A 17,266-nucleotide genomic window follows, 5' to 3' on the forward strand; every position below is an offset into this window, starting at 1 on the left:
CCACCCCCCGGCCCTTCTGGCCAACTGCCTCACTCTCTCCCTCCCTCTCTCCGGACTTCTCTTTCCCCTGGTGTTCTCAGAAAAATAAATAAATAAATAAATAATAAAGTTTCAGAACCAGAGGCGGCTGGAAAGAGAGGGAAGGGGGTAAAAAGAAAGGAAAAAAACTCAACTTTGCCTGTGCGCATGCGTGGTGAGGCCGGCCTATGACAAACTCCGCAGGATTTTAAAGCCGTACTACGGGCCGGGGTGCCGAGAGGCGGGGTACAGCCCCCTCCTTGTGCCCCCTTCTCTAGGCGCCCCATCCCCCAGGCATCTGTTGAAAGAGAGAAGTCCACCCCGCACCGCTGCCTGCCTGCCGCCTGGCTGTCTGCGCTCCTTCCAAAGCTGCCGACCCGCGGAGGCTGAACCCCAACTTCCCAGGCTGGACCCCTTGGCTAGCGTGTCCCAGACCGCTCCTACTGGGGCTGCACCGAGATCGCTGCTCTGACGTGGAACCTCTCGGGAGGGCCTCCTCCTCTTTCTTAGCCGCAGGGGAGGGGGCTTAAGCCCCGGGGCTGGAGGACAGGGTAGGCGCGCGCATCGTGCAGCGTCTCCGGTGTAGTAGGGGCTTGGGTACGGGGGTGCACGATTGCTCGTCTGGTTTCTGCCCGGCGCATCCAGGCGCGATGCGTGGTCCCGCCACGGGGATCCCGGGAGTGCACTCGTGTGAGAGGGTCTGCGAAGCTCGGCAAAACCGGGCTCCAGGCACCGGGACTTCTAGAGCCTTCCAGACGCCGCTGGTTTGAGGGACCCCGGCAGGGCAGGGTTGGTGGATGTGTGCCTCCTCCTCCAACAGCCAGAGGCGTCACACCCAAAGGGTGCATCACCCTGGAGTGTAATTCCTGTTTCCCGTCGTCTCCCTCCTCCAGTCATTAAAATGAAGACACACACACACACACACACACACACACACACACACACACACACACACACACACACACGATTCTGTTTCTGCCAAACATGAGCATACACTTGAACCTTAAGGCGAAAAATCCGTGGCCTAGGTACTTTGGGGTGGCGGCTGTTTTGCATTGTCCCCCATAGTTCCCCTCCCACCTCTCGGAGGACCACCCCAGGACTCGCAGGCTGAGGCTCCAGCGATGATGCTGCCCCCACCCCCAACACCTTCCCAATCCTTACTTGTCCTTGCTGACTGAACCCTTCCTCAGCCTGGTCTCCTTTCTAGCGCGCAAAGATGACAGTGTGAGCTTCCCACAAACCGTGAGAGATGGATGCCCCTGCCTAGTCCAGCCTGGCTTTCTTTTGCCAAGGGCGCATGCAGCTTTAAGGAGGGGGAGCCTACGGTTCTCAAAGTTCCCCTTGGGACACCTCCCCCTCACCTCCTGAGTCCCCTTTCCTCTAAGGCTCTCTAGGCCTTGGCCACTTAGCACCTGTGGGCATATTACAATCTAGCCTGAGACCTGCCCAGGGGAGGCGGGGTTCTAAAAAGAGGGGTCCCTCCTGAGCGAATCGTCCCTGACTCGCATGCCTCTGTCCTCCCCCGCCCCGCTCCTGCCCAGTGGCTTCAGACAGATTCCCCTGGCCACGGGAGGGCACGTGCCTCCTCCCACTCCGTCACCCCCACTTTGCCCTGCCAGCGTGGATCTGGCAGATCAAGCTCACCGGCAGCAGCGCTGGGTAGTGGCAGGATGTGAGTTGACTATGAATGGAGCTCCCAAAGGATGGGAGGAACTCATCCTAGTGGTCCAGAGTCCGGGCAGTTCACTTAGGGGATCCTATCCTATGAAGAAAATGGCAAGGGCCATTGACCTGAGAATATCCTCCATCCGTGCAGCCAGTCTAGAAACACAGGTTACCCAACCTCAACCCTTTAAAATAAAAAATGCTATTTTTCTGAATTATCTTGATAACTATCTGCTTCTCTCCAATTGCCTTTCCCTGTGTAGACAGAATCCCAACAGTTCCATTTCCTGTTATGCAGTCTTTTCTCTAGTGGAAGTTAGTGTTGGCTAGGGACTAAGAGTACCAACTCTGGAATCTGGAGTTCCTGTCCCTGCCCTGCCACTTTCTAGCTGTGAAACCCTGGACAACTCATTTAGCCTTTCAGCCAACACATCAGAATCCTCTGAAACACACACACACACACACACACACACACACACACACACACACACACACAGCAATAGCAAGTACAATGGCACGCAGAAATAGCATGGTCAGTCTTGTAGGTGTGTACTGACAATGAAATGGGATGGCCTTGAGCACTAGAGGAGTGGTGGGAATGCACCATAATGCCCATGGATGCACTGAGCAGGGGTCAAGCACTTACCTGGCACTCAGTATCTGCTCTTCTGGAAAAAGCAGCTCTGAACACAAAGGTTTTCAAACTCCTACGATGGCAAAACTGGATCTCACATGACAAGACCATTTATAGTCCTGATTTATTCCTCTTTGGTAAATATGTTTCAATGAAGAAATACGAATGTGTCTACTGGATACTTCCCCAGACCTCACTGGGTTGTTTGCAAATTAATAGTCATATGCCTCGTTTCATTTTCAAAAAAATCCCAAAGTTTCCAACAAACCTATCTGGTCCCAAAGGCTTCGCATAAAGGGTTGTGAATTTTATCTGGTGATATTGGTAATGGATGTGCTAAGACCTCAGCAGGACCTCACCCATATTTTTCCTGGCTGTACCTCTGGTCCTCAGAACAGTACCTGGCACTTAGTAGGTCCAGTCACAACCACATGGATAGGTGAATGGATGAGAGAACTATTTTAGAGGAGGACATCAAGGGAAACCAAATGGAGATCCCCTTTGAGCCTTCAGTAGGGGGAAGGGCTGGGGACTGCCCTGGAAAGCCAGGCTCAGTTGTAAGAAGCAGCCCCATCCTGATGTTGCTTGGTTTGGCTGGAAAATGAGAGAAATAGATGACTCTTCATCTAACAAAGGTTTGTGTCCGACAAACCCAGTTTATGGAATCTCTTGTTTCCCCCTTGCAAACCATGAGTCATCTGAAGATACACTGGCAAGGCATCGCCAGGCTCCACTCATTAAAAATGCTTTTGAATCTGTGGAACAAATAAATCAATATTTTTGGCTGCTCTCCCAACAGGGTTATTTCACAAAGCAGAGTGCAAGATAAGGAATTTATGAACGATTGCATCCCTGTGCCGCCTTTCCCAGCAGGAGAAAGCAGGACCTGGGTTGTCATTCTGGGAAAATCTACCCCCCTTTTATGCCCAGCAAATAATATTTTATGGTCCTGGGTTTATGGTGGTGTTTTAATGATCTGCTGTAGAAAGCGGGTTTTCTCTCCAGTCACAAGAATTTGTCAAGAAGGACTGCAGGCCATAAAAGAGGGATGGGCCCCAGGGACAAACAGGCTCCATCTTCTGAAATAAACTAATAAAGAGCCCCAAGATGTTTACTCCTTTGCCTCAGAGTCAAGACCAGCAGGACCATGTGAGAGGGGCCACAGATGGAGCACTAAAGACAAAGAGGCCGGAAAGGGGCTGGGGGCTTCCTCACCACCACATGGCCACAGTCAAAGTAATACCGTCACATTGTGCTGCCACTGGCCTGCGAGGACAAAGGCTCCCTTGAGTTTAGAAGACATTTTTGGACTCTAAGCTGACTCGCAGAGGCTCCTTGAGAGTCCCAAGGTCTCCCTGCACTGGACCTGACCACTGTGTCCTCCTAACTTAGAAGTGACCTTTAATTCCACAGTCAATGGTGACTTTTAGGGGACCTGAATGGATGCTTTCATTTTGTTTTGTTTTAAGGGACATGAGGATCAGACAGACATGAGTTTGAATCCTGGCTCTGCCTCTTGCTGACTGAGTGACTCTATAATGGTCACTTACTCTTTTGAGCCTCAGTTTCTTCACCTGAAAAGTGAGGAAACAAACATAAGTAGGGTTGTTCCAACAATTGAGATGATGTACAAAAGACCTCGGTCCAGCTTTGCCCATGGTGACAGCTCAATGAATAGCAATTACTGTGATTATTTCTGTACTAGAAACCTCTGTCCCTGTGTCTCCAAGTAAAATCCTGAGATAAATGAGGACCCTGGGGGGTAGAGGTAGGGATATGGGAAGAGGAAAGAAATGTGGGAGGCAATTATACAATTATCTGCCATGTCTACATAATGGGATTCAATAAGGATGAGGCAGATAAGTGCTGAGATAATGAGTAATAAATAATAATAATTGCTGGTGACACTTGTTGAGCTTTTTCTCTGTGCCTGATGCCAGCCCGGGCTAAACTCTTTACATGCATTGCTTTGTTTCCCTATTTGCATTATGGAGAATAGGGAAGGTTCAAAGAGGTCCCAGTTAGATAAAACCAAACTGTTTTAGTGGGTTGTGAATCCTGTCAGCTTCTGATTCACTCCACTATGCACCAAACACACACACACCGCCAGATTCAGCCACACCAGGAACGCCTGACTCAAGCCCAGTTCAACAGAGCTGTCAAAGATTTGCTCTTATTTCATTAGTGGTTTTGAAGCCATGACTTCTCTGCTTTCGTCCCACCTCCACCATCGAGAACAACAGCACCCGTATGCAGCAGTTCACCTTGAATTCATACCTTGTATTGGAATATGTCCTTAGAATTCCCAACTTTCTGAAAAGAACTTGTTCCTTCTCCTGTGTTATCCCTAAAGGTTTGAATAAGGGCATAAGGACTCTCTCTCCCAAGTGCAGCTCAGGCATGTCTCTCCCCTACTAAGTCCTTTAGGGATTCCCCAGAGCTTATCAGATAAATTCTAAACAAGCTAGCCTGGACTGTGTGATTCATCTGGATGCATCCTTTGTGCTTGTTCTTCTGTCTGCCAAAAACGCTGTTCCTTCTGATCTGGTCACCCAAACTCTCTTTAGGTCACCTCCTCAGTGTACACATCAATCTTGTCCCTCCCCCAGTGATTCTCTACTCCCTTACTTTGTATGACTGTTTTCTTTCATTGTGATCTAAGGTTACCTTTTTCATTTACATGCATGCATGCTTACTTGTCTATTTTCTTTTTTCCCTCAATAGAATGTAAGCTCCAGGAGAACAGGAATCTTGTCTGCCTTGTTCAAAGCTGTGACCTCTAGTGACTGACACAGAGAATGTGCCCCAAATACATGAATGAAGGAATGATCTTACCCATGGTCACACCACTGCTAAGCAAGAGCTTGAAACCTGGAGATCTGACTCTAAATATCAAGGACTTTAACCACAATACTTTGTGGTCCTTTGAATAAAGGCAAAACTATTTTTAGAAGGCATCTTCCAGATTTCCCAAATGTGCCTCCATTTTTTCTTTAGGCCTCTCTCATACAAGGCTTGCCTGAAGTGGAAAGAGTCTGATAAGAGAAATAGTTTTCATCTGAAGAAAAATGACATTTCCCCTTTGTCATATTGTTTCTTCTGAAAACTTCTCTTAACTGGAATTTTCTCATGAAAGGCAACTGGCATGGTCAGTCCTGTGACGTGGCTCAATGTTATCCATCCCATATTCCACGTGGGCCACCGGGAATCTCTATATGCGGGTTTAGAACAACATAGATTAGTCGTTTCTGGGGGAACACAAGTTCCCTTACTAGCATACAGCAACTGTCTTTCTTAACAGAGAGACAGGAGAACATGCTGGGATTTTTTTGTTGTTGTTTGTAATCATCAGTATTGTTATCTAAATCTGTGTATTAGGGCTTCAGAAATCTGATTGAGCTATTCTCAACAGTTACTTTTGTCCCTAACAACCCATTACACAGTCATATACTCCCGGGTATATATTAGCAGGTTTTTAAACTGCTCTGCTAAGTTCCATTTTCTGCAAGGGAAATCTAGAAAAGTGGAATTTTTTCAAATAGTTTGGATTTAAGTGTGCTGTGAAGCCAACTGACAGAACTATAAGAGCACATTAGAAAGCAGCTGGCTAATGTTCAGATTTTAGAACTATATTCTAATATAAATCAAATCTATCCCTTCCAGGTAAGAGGCAACAGTCTTCCTTTCATGACCAACTGGAGAATGCCGATATTTGGACGAGTGTTAAAACAGACTTTGCTCAAGGAAAAAAAGTTCAGATTTAAATCTCAAGACTACTTAAGAACATAAACACCTCTTCTTGTTGCTATCAACCATGGAACACATTTTTAAAAAATTTCTTGAAATAAAACTTATTTTTAATTAACATATAAAATTATACATATTTATGATGTACAACATGATGGTTTGATATATGTGTGCATTGTGGAAAGGCTAAATCATGCTCATTAACATATATATTACCTCACATACTTAACATTTTTTATGATGAAAATAGTTAAAATATGTTCTCTTAGCAATTTTCAAGTATGCAATTCTTTGTTATTAGTGATAGTCACCATAATGTACAATAGATCTCTTGAACTTATTTCTTCTGTCTAACTGGAATTTTGTATCACTTGACCAACATTTCCTCAGACCCCTCCTCCCTCCCTACTGGTACCACCATTCTACTCTTTGTTTCTATAAGTTCAACTTTTTACAGTCCTCATACAAATGAGATCGTGCAGTATTTGTCTTTCAGCATAATGTTCTCTAGTTCATCCACATTGTCTTAAATGGCAAGATTTTCTTCTTTTGTAAGACTGAATAATATTCCATTGTGAAGCTAAACCACATTTTCTTTATCAATTCACCTGTTGATGGACCCTTAAGATAATTCTATATCTTCATATTTACTATTGTAAATAATGCCGAACACAAGAGTGCAGATGTTGCTTTGATATCATTTCCTTTGAATATATACTGAAGAGGAATTCCTGGATCATATGGTAGGTTTTTTTTTTTTTAAGCTTCCAGAGGAATCTCTACACTATTTTCCAAAATGGTCATGCTAACTTATATTCCTATTAATAGATGTGACACAATGTTTATTATCAAATTAATGATGGAGAAAAATGTAAAGTAAGAGAACTACACAATAACTCCGCATTTCTAAGTGAAAAGAACAGAGTTTAGTCATTCAGTAAGTCACTTGGTATTCCTGACAAGACACTGCACACAAAACATCCAAGAAGCTGACTACATTTTTTTTTAACTTTTCAAGAATGTTCTGACTTATCATAACAATTTTACATCTTATTGAATTGTAACTTGAGTTACCCTAATATGATTCTTTCTTCTGTGAGAACATTTCCAACCTCCTTAAACAGGACCTCACATAATTCTAAATAGCAGAATTAAATCCCACGTCCTTTTAATTTTGTACACTTTGCTGCTATAATCATCAATGCCAAATAAAGTGACTTTGTTATGACTTCCCAAATACCTCTCACTAAATCAGTGACTTTTGGATAAAATCTTCTTTTTCCCCCTCCATGTAATCCTTGTTTCAGTGATCTATAAGTGTCCATTTAGGTCAAGCAACAATTCACTGACTTTGGAAAAACATGAGAAATACTCCCAGGGCAAAAGATCCTGATGTCACTGCATGTATTTAAAGTAAGTGGTTTTGACTTAAGCAAAGATTTCTACTTAACCCAGAAGAAAAGCAGTCACTCTTTGGAAATACCACAGAATTCGGGAAAGTGAAATGAATAATGGCAAAGGATTAAATTTACCTATTCCGGCAGGTACATATATCTACTGAGTATATACAGGAACACGATGGCTCCACTCTCGTGTCATGTGTGGACAACCCTCTTCTGCTCAGCCCGGGAGCATACGCCTCCCCCCACCCGTGGCCCTCACCCCTCAGTCATGCAGATATGTCATAACAGAGATTAGTGGGCATGTAAAACGCCACCTTCCCTTGGTCTGCATGTATGCGCAATGCAAGGAGGTTGGAAAAGATCTTTTTACCATTTGAAAGCAAAATTTAATCCAGAGGATATCAACATCTATTTCAAAATTCATCAAGAGAAAACCAAAGCAAATCATAAATTTAGAAAGTCAGTTTATTGGAACTGAATTATAGCTACAAAGAGAGTCAAAGCGCAGCTTAAAACATGTGGAAAGTGACTGTGGACATGACTCATTCGTTCATTCATTCATTTCATTGTTTGCTTATTCGACAAATATTTATAGATCACCTACCAGTGGAGCATCGACTGTCCATTTAACAAGCATTTATAGCCCACTCATTCATCCATTTACTTGTTAAATTGAAATTGTGTATGTCAGAGTATGCTGGTTTATCCATTTTATTCAAATTACTGACCACTTGCTAAGTGCCAGACCTGAACAGACTCTAGAAGAAAGTCCCAAATGCTTGGGTGAGATGGGAACCACCAAAATGTGTTTGTAAACATATCCTGGATGTTATTGTGCTTGGGCAAGGTCATTGGGTCTGAGTCCTCTTAGCTAAGTAGTTCTGGAACAGAGATAAAAAGAGCTTAAAGCCAAAGCTCAACATTAGGGATCTCTTTCTGTGCTGGCTAATCCTAGAAATCTGGTCCCAAAGGGGGTCCAGCAAGAGAGTGGGTCTATCACTTTTAGAGACAAACACTCTGCGGTGGTCATTTTATGGTCAAGGCTTCCAAGCTCTGTCATTCCACAGAGGAGGCACTCATTTTCTGTCTCTGGCTTGATCAAAGTCTCTTTTTTACAATCTTGACTACTCCATAGAAAATAGAATTTTCCCCTGCTTCTCTCCAAAAGTGCTCCCTCTAGCCTGAGCTGAGCATTTTACAAACATACATACTATTATTGAAGCTGATGGGAATATTAGTAAGGGATATTATTATTCTGATGTCACAGATGAGGAAAGTAAATTTGAAAAAGTGAAGCAAGTTGCCCAAGGTCACATAGGCAGAATTTAAATAAGTCCTGTAAATCAAGAGCCCTGATTCTTAAGGGCAAAAGCAGAGGGGAGATGCAGAAAAAGAAGAGAGATGGAAGAAAGAAGGCAGAAAAGAGAGATGGAAGGAAAGACCCAAAAAGGGTGAAAGAAAGGAATGGAGAAGGGAACTGGGGATAATGAAAGGTACCAAGGCAATTCTCTCAGGGGAGAGTGGAAAAGATTTGCATGTGCTCTCTCTTCTGAGGCAGACTCTGCAGGATATCAAATACCATATCCACGTTTAAAGCCAAATTGTAAGCACTTGTGTGTTACCATACACCTCATGAAGTGTTCTCCAGGCCAAAATTAGGCTGTTTCTTTTAGTTCTTTTGAAGCCAGCCATGCAGTCTCATAATGGTACGTTCTTCACTTTGCTCTGGGCATCTTCCTTATGTGACGTCTGTCACTGCTCATGAGGGAGATTTCACCTGGGCCTTAAAACCATGTCCATACCTTTGAACAGCATCACCCAAGTCAGAGACTTGGTTCCCAGGTGGCTCATTTATTTCTTCCTTTTCTTTCCTTCCCAGATTGTCTACTATGTGCTAAGTATTAGGGATGCAGAAATAAATGAGCCATGGTTCCTGCCCTCAAGGGCTCTTGCACAATGTTGATGAGAGTGAGCTTGTTCATGCTACACAATGAGGCATATGGGAGACACAGCAAAGAACAAAAGCAGACCCACAACTAAAGAAAGAAGAGAAAGGATTATGTCAGCAATGGAGACAGAGTACCTAGTCTGGAAGCCAGTCCAGCATCAATTTCTCTTCCCTCTGTTTGGAGCACCTGATTCTCCTCGGAGGCCTCACCTACACTCTGCTTCCAGGCAGTGATTTGGTGGGGCTAGCTCCACCCCTGACTCAAGGTAGAAGCATGTAACGCAGATCTGTCTCATCAGAAAAGTCAAGCCACACAGATTAGACTAGTTTCAGGAATGTGTGTGTGTGTGTGTGTGTGTGTGTGTGTGTGTGTGTGTGTGTGTGTGTAGGGTTCCTCCATCTTTCCTTTGAGATTTTTAACCTAGTTGGCTGTAAATGTGAAGTTTCTGGGTAAGGAATTAGAAAACACCATATGAAAAAAGCAGCTTTGAAAAAAATGAAGGCAGTGTAAAATTAAGCGGAGCCCAAAAATACAGAGAAAGAGACATGGATCTTCAGACCCTGGTGGGGCCCTTGAATCCAATTGTGCCTGAGGCCATTACCCTCCCTCCTTTTCTTTCTCTTTCTCTTTAGTGAAATCAGTTTGAGTTAGGCTTTTCACTTGCAATTGAAAGAGTTCTGTCAAAACAACAATGTTTGGTTGTTTTAGGGAAATTAATCTTTAATTGAAAAAGGAAGTCAGGTTTAGGGTTAAAAAGAAGACACCTGCTCCTTGCTGGGGTTTGAACCAGGCCCACAGAGACTATGGGAGATTTGATTCTCCCTTGAGTCAGAACATCTCGTTAGGCCAGGAAAAAAACCACTGGAAGTGAACTCTGAAGTATTAATGGTGCATGGTGGGAGGAGATTCCACATGAGAGTCAGCAGGAGTCTTGGGAGCACTCTGAGGATAAAACAGTGAAGTCCAAGCCAGGAAGACAGTATGTGAGGGGGTTTTCTTAACGACAGAGCACTCAGGCGGCTGAGTGGCAGGGCAGATGATGCAACCGGTGGCCAATATCTACATCTACAGGACATTTGGCTTTGACAAATTTGAGACTGTCAGCCGGAAAGTCATCAACTACCTTTCAAAAGTAAATTCTTGATTTCTGTAGTCTTTCCAATGCCATTTTATTTGGAATCATAAAATAAATGGTGTAAGTCAACTAAATCCATCAGGCGTTGTCTTAAAATCCAAGTTCTCACAGGACAGAAAAAAGGACCTTAGGTGCCCTATGCCCATTAAGAATACAAATTTAAAAGAACTAGTGTCCCCATGTGGATTCAATGATTTAGTCCACAAAAAATACTTATTGCAAGCCTCCTGCATACCAGGTAGGGCCACAGAGTTGGGTAAAACTTAGACAAAATTTATACCCTTTTAGAACTGAGAAAATATATTCATGGTGCTTGGCAGAATGTTTCTTAGTGTCAACTCTTCAGAGCTACTCTGCAGACTTGTACCTGGAAAGTCAGGAGATTGGGCTAGATCAGTAATGACAGAAAAATGTACTATGGGAATTTGCATAAATCTCTCACAAAGTTGTTTCCTTTTGATTTCCCATTTTCCAGAATTTAAAGTTCATAGCCGGATTCTGGTTAAGCATAAGCTCTGATGAGTTAGGTTTTGGTTAACTAAGGACTAGTAGTCATTCTAATTCTTCATGGCACTGGGGGATAAATGCAGTTACTATTATACATACTATTAATGTGGATAATATTTTTTGATAGCTTGTCATGTGTCGGACATTCTGCTAAGCATAAGGTAGCACAGGAACGTTGAGTGATTTGATTGGGGCCACCCAGCCAGGAAGTGGCAAAGACAGAGCTCATCCCAGTTCTATTTGACCCCCAAAACCTATGAATTACTGAAGCAGAGATACTAGGAGTAATTCCCTGTGACCATAACAATGTAGTTACTTCCTCGGAGCTCCATGTACTACTGTTAAGATAGAGGAGAAAGCTTGGTTTTCCACAAGAGTTCCAGATTGTTGCATCAACAAAAAGAATCAGAGATTTCATAATGACATAAAGTTCTGCTTTCAAAAGGGGTCATTCCTTAGTTATAAGGAAACAGAGAACATTCGTCTGTAATAATGACTCCATTAAATGCAGCCCTATCCATCTATGGCTCTAAAATGTTACCAACCAGAATTGCAAGAGAGGTAGAATGTTTTGTCTCTTGGGAATTTTCCAGGACTTTACAAACATGACCCCATTAATCCACTCAATACCCGGATGAGATAGGTAGTTGGAAGTTATTATTATTCTCACTTTCAAGATAGAAAATCTGAAGCCAAGAGAGATTAAGCAATTAGTCCAAGGTCAAATGGTGAGCCAGAGATAGACCTGGGAATGAAACAATTATCTTCTGAAATTCCAATCAAATGGACAAACTGATTGGCTAGCTACCACCATGTGCTGATATCCAGTTATATGCCCTCAGCATAAAATGACAGGTCTTAGTTGAGATTTCTGTAGCAGCATCTGACTGGATTTGCATGAATGGGTTTAATACCAATGTTCAAACTGACATCAGATTTTTCCAAAGTACTGACTGAAAAAAAATACAGCTCTCTGCTCCAAATGTGGTATCCATTTTACCCAGCTCTGTTACATTTAATCGTACCTAGGAGCACCGTTTTGAAGGATAAAGGGAGAATTGTTCTATGAAGAAGTTCTGCCTGTGGTTCTTTTCTGTAGAGAATCTGTAGGACATAAAAAGTTTTGGGGAGCATCTTGTAATGTCTCTGATGTTGAGACTGAGAAAAAATGAACACAAACTATCTTTGAATTATACAAAATTTGGAATCCAATTACTCACCTTTGAGCTCACCATCACACTTTAGTCAAATGCCTTTACTCTTTTGAGCTGCATACTTTCGACAGCAGGTGAAGTGGTATGACCTAAAATCATAGGTTAGGAAGAGAAGACTTCCAGGTGAACCAGAGAAATCTATGTTTTGAGCTAACAATTCCAAGGGCATATGCACAGAAAATTGGTTCACTGGAGAAAATGCTGTTAATGACTCTTCTCGTCCAATTTTGCAAAAGGCCCTGCCCCTCCAAATACTTTGAGTAAATTTTTATTTCTTTCTGCCTATTTGAGTCTTTGATGATTTAAAATCAGCTACTCTGTTATCAATTTTGACTGGTTTTGGGCAAAGTGAGATTTCAGTGAAACTGCTATTATCAAAAGGAAAATAAGGCCCCTATTCATTAGCTTGATGGGAGGACCTTGACACACTTACACATGTGTACATACAAGGCCATATGTCATGCTATGAACTTGCTCTTTAAGAATTCAGTGGTTGGTTGGGTGTGGTGGCTCATGCCTGTAATCCCAGCACTTTGGAAGGCAGAGGTGACAGGATTGCCTGAGATCAGAGGTTTGAGACCAGCCTGAGCAACTTGACTTGTCTCTAAAATAAATCAAAAAATTAACTGGGTGTGGTGGTGCATGCCTATGGCTCCAGCTATTTAGAAGGCTGAGGCGGAAGGATCACCTGAGCCCAGGTCAAGGCTGCGGTTGCCGTGAATGTGCCACTACACTCCAGCCTGGGTGACAGAGTGAGACTCTGACTCAAAAATAAAAAGTAAAAAAAAATTCAGTGGTCACTTTTGGACTGGTTGAACTTCAGTTTCTTTGAGCAGCCAAATCAGACTCTTGGAGAAATTCTTCTACCATGACTTCATAATTTCTGGAAGTACGGGAGATTTGGGACCAGTCACCCTGAGAAATTCTGACTTTGTCCCCTATCACTGCTCAATCTATCAGCCTTTTCTCAGCCCCCTTGGTACTGTGCTGATGTGGTCAGCTCCCTTCAGAAACTCCAAATGCAGCCCACACTCCCTGCAGGAATGCTTATCTTGCTAATGTATGGACACTGCAAAGGAATATTTTTTAAAGCTTATTCATTTTCTTCTCTCCAAAAATCAAACACTTTGGAGGAATCCAAGGGCAAGACAATTCCTTTCCTGCAACCCATCTCCACCTCCATTCTTGTAAACACAACGCTCAGAAACCAGAGCATCACCAACTAGAGTTTGCAGCCCAAAGCCAATACCTTGTGAAGGACTATCTTCAGATTTCCAAATGGAGTTAAAGTCTCTTAATATTTCCAGGAGTCCCACTGTGTTGTTGTCTAGGGCTATTTCCATAGAACCCATTAAGTTACCTTGTTTGAAGGATGTTGAACAGCATGGCACCATTTGCAGACAACCATGTTGTAAAATCAGCTAAGAAAGGCAACTGCAGTACAAAAAGAGCATTAAAAATCAAGGCCACAGATTTTGGCCCCAGGCAAAGATACTGATTCCCAACTAACCCATGGCTATTCTCAAAGCCTTAATTCTTACAGATGTATTACTACGCAGCAACGTTTGGGTGGGAAAGAGGAAATGGTCCTATTCAAACCAAAGGCTTCCAATGGTGTTTATGCCACACTGGCATTAGACCTTTTTCTTTTTTTCTAACCAGACAGCACACATTTCTTATCATACAAGTTGGGCAAGTCTTTCCTGAATGTTTAAACATGGTGTTTTATTGTCCAAAACCCTTGCTCTCCACTTGAGTTCGTGTATTTTGTGGAAGTACAAGTGGTAATTATAAAAGTCTTTCCTTCCCTGTCATCATTGGCAACAGTAACCAAGGAAATTTACAGCCCCCAATATCCAGATCTGGAAACTGGTTATTAAAAGTGGTCGAGGAAAACCCTGACGTGGCAAATGGGATCTGAACAAGGAGTAGCTCGGCAGCAGTTCTTGTGAAAGAAGTCAGAAAGTGACTGTCAATTTTATTTCATTAAACGTGTGTTATTTATGATATTATTTCTGGTAATAGTAGCTACCATTTTCATTTGTTCAGGATCTATTATGTGTCTGGCATTGTGTTAAATGACCACTTGATCCTTGTAAAAGAAAGAAAAAACCTTTCTGGGACTGTATTATAATTTTCAGATGTGGAAACAAACACGGAGACTGAGTAACCAGCCTAGTGTTACTTGTTTGGCATGCAGTAGAGTCAGGATTTTAACAGAGGGCTCAGATACGTTCAACCGTGAGGCAAGTAGCACACTAGGGTGTAGCTAGTCAGGTGTAACATTTTAGAGAGGAGTAAGGACAATGGAGAAATGGCAAGTATACCTAACACTTCCCCAAGCTCCCAGATTCCAGACCTACCACTACTGCTCTGCAAACATTTTTAAGATACTAAGCTGGCCAAACAACAGATATCTGAAGCCTAAATTTATTCACAGACCTTAGTTTTCCAACCTCTGTAACTTGAAACTGGATTAATGCTCAATGGCATTACAATGCTTTAGGGTAAACCTTTTTAATGAGATATAGCATACAGACAGAAAGGCACACAAATCATAAGTTTATCACTTGATGAATTTTCACAAGCTGAACATAACCATGTAACAAACTTCTAGATCAAGGATCACAACTCCTAACACCATAGATTAGCTATGTCTTCTTCCAAGTTTTCTATGAAGGGAACCATACAGAATGTTCCTTCCGTACAGCTGCTTTCACCCAGTATTATGTAAGATTCCTCCAGGTAGTGGCAGGGAGCAATGATTCCTTCTGAAGAGGTTTTGTTCTCAAATCTGGGACTTGAATTATTTACCTGAACATCTTTATCTCATACCTGAGCAATGAAAGAAGATTTCCTTCTCTGAATATAGGTTCTAGAAATTGAAATCAGGTGCTTTAGGACTTTGTTAGTGTTGTGGGGAGATTTTTATCATTAAAATATATTTTTAAAATATTTTCTCATTTATTGTCTCACTTAATCCTCTCACATCTCATGCCGTGTTATTCCCATTGATTCTATTCAGAAAAAGAGGCCACATGCAGTTATATGATTAAATGTTTCCTCAAGACAAAGCATGACAAAATAGTTATGCAACTGTGATTTCAGCTGAGGTATCTTGATTGTCAAGCTGATGCTGTTTATACTTGAATACACATCCTGTCACTCCTCTCTGTGTCAAAACTCTATTCAAAGGAACAATAACACCCCCTCTACTGTTGCTTTGCTGTGAGCATTTCATACTGCTGTGCATAGGTAATGCTTGGCTCCCCAGCATGCATTTCCCTTTTTTAATTAGGAAAGCACCTTTCCCCCCTTTGTCTGTCCACAAGATTGAGGTGGGGCTCCATCCCTAGTGAGAGAAGCACATGACTCTCCCCTTGGGAGAGGGATTAGGGTCCAGGGCCTCACCTGCAATGTTGAGAGTGCCCAAGAACGTGTATATGTATGGCATATATTTATTTTTGCTTAAGTTATCCTGTGTTCATTTTATGTTCTTTTCTTTTGTGTGTGTCTTAGATTGAAATTTTCTAACAGATACACTTATTCAAATAAATACTCATATTTTTCCTCCTAAATGCAAAGAGTCGTAGCACGCTTATCCAGCAGATTGAAGTTGTGCAGACATAGAAGGTTTGTTCTGAATTTATGCAGAGTCTTTAGAAGGACTTAAGTGAAGTCCCCATGTTGTCACAGATGACATCTGTTTTTACACTATAGAAATATCTGCACTTGAGCAAGGATATACTCCAGGATAGAAGTGGCAAAGATATTTCCAAATAGAAGGGAAAACTGGTCCAAACAATGGAACTGTTGATTCAAACCACGTTGGTCCAGAAGGTTTTGGGAATTTTTTTCTTCTCTAGTGAGAGCATCCCCTACACTGCCACCAGAATATCCTACCTAAGACCGAGATCTAATCCTTTATCTCTGCACTTTAGAAATTCATCACAAGCAGGGCTTGGTGGCTCAGCCTGTAATCCCGCGCCTTTGGGAGGCTGAGGTGAATGGATTGCCTGAGCCCGCGGGTTCGAGACCCACCTGGGCAGGCGAGATCTCATCTCTACAGTAAATCAAAAAATTAGCGCTCCTGTAGTTCCAGCTACTTGGAAGGCTGAGGCGGAAGGATCGCTGGAGCCCAGCAGGTCGAGGCTGTGGTGGCCGGGAGCGGCCACTGCACTCCAGTCTGGGCGACAGTGAGACTCCAACTAAAAAAATAAAAAAATTCATCACGAAGAGGGGAAAAGAGGAACTAGGGCAAAGAAACCTGACAAGGACAAGGTCAACAACAGTGGGATAAATTATGTTGCTAGTATGAACTTGTGATGTGATGTCAGGAGAAGGGCACTTTTCTTCTGTAGTCTTCCTCCCAATAACCCTAACCCCAGTCTAATTATTATGAAAAAAAAATCAGAGAATTCCCAGTAGAGGTGCATCCTGCAATATACCTGATCAGCACATTTCAAAACTGTCAAGGTCATCAAAAACAAGGATAGTCAGAGAGACTCAACCAAAAGGAGCCTAGGGAGACCTAACAACTAAATGTAATGTGGTATCCTGGCTGGGATCCTGGAACAGAAAAATTACTTCAGATAAAAACTAAGGAAATCCAAATAAAGTATGGACTTTAGCTAGTAACATAGCAACACTGGTTTAATCAGTGACATATGCACCATACTAATTTAAGACCTTAGTAATAGGGCAAACTACATGTATGTGGGAAGGGGGGTACTTATGTGAACTCTCTGGACTATTTGCTCAATATTTTTTGTAAATCTAGAACTGTTCTTTAAAAGTCTGTTAAAAACAAAGTTTATTTAAAAATCCATCACCGTATTCCTTTTGTTTCAGGAGGAGTTCCTAAAATTCAGAGACCAAAGTGGGTCTTTAAAATGATTTTAGATGTATGTAGCCTTAAAGAACCCAGGTTAAATATTCCTTCATTGCTCATTTTTTAATCCTTCTGATTTAGTACCAAAGAGCATCTTTGG

This window comes from Carlito syrichta, unplaced genomic scaffold (genome assembly GCF_000164805.1).
Source record: "Carlito syrichta isolate Samal-C Ts95f unplaced genomic scaffold, Tarsius_syrichta-2.0.1 Scaffold108124, whole genome shotgun sequence".
Taxonomy (NCBI): Eukaryota; Metazoa; Chordata; class Mammalia; order Primates; family Tarsiidae; genus Carlito; species Carlito syrichta.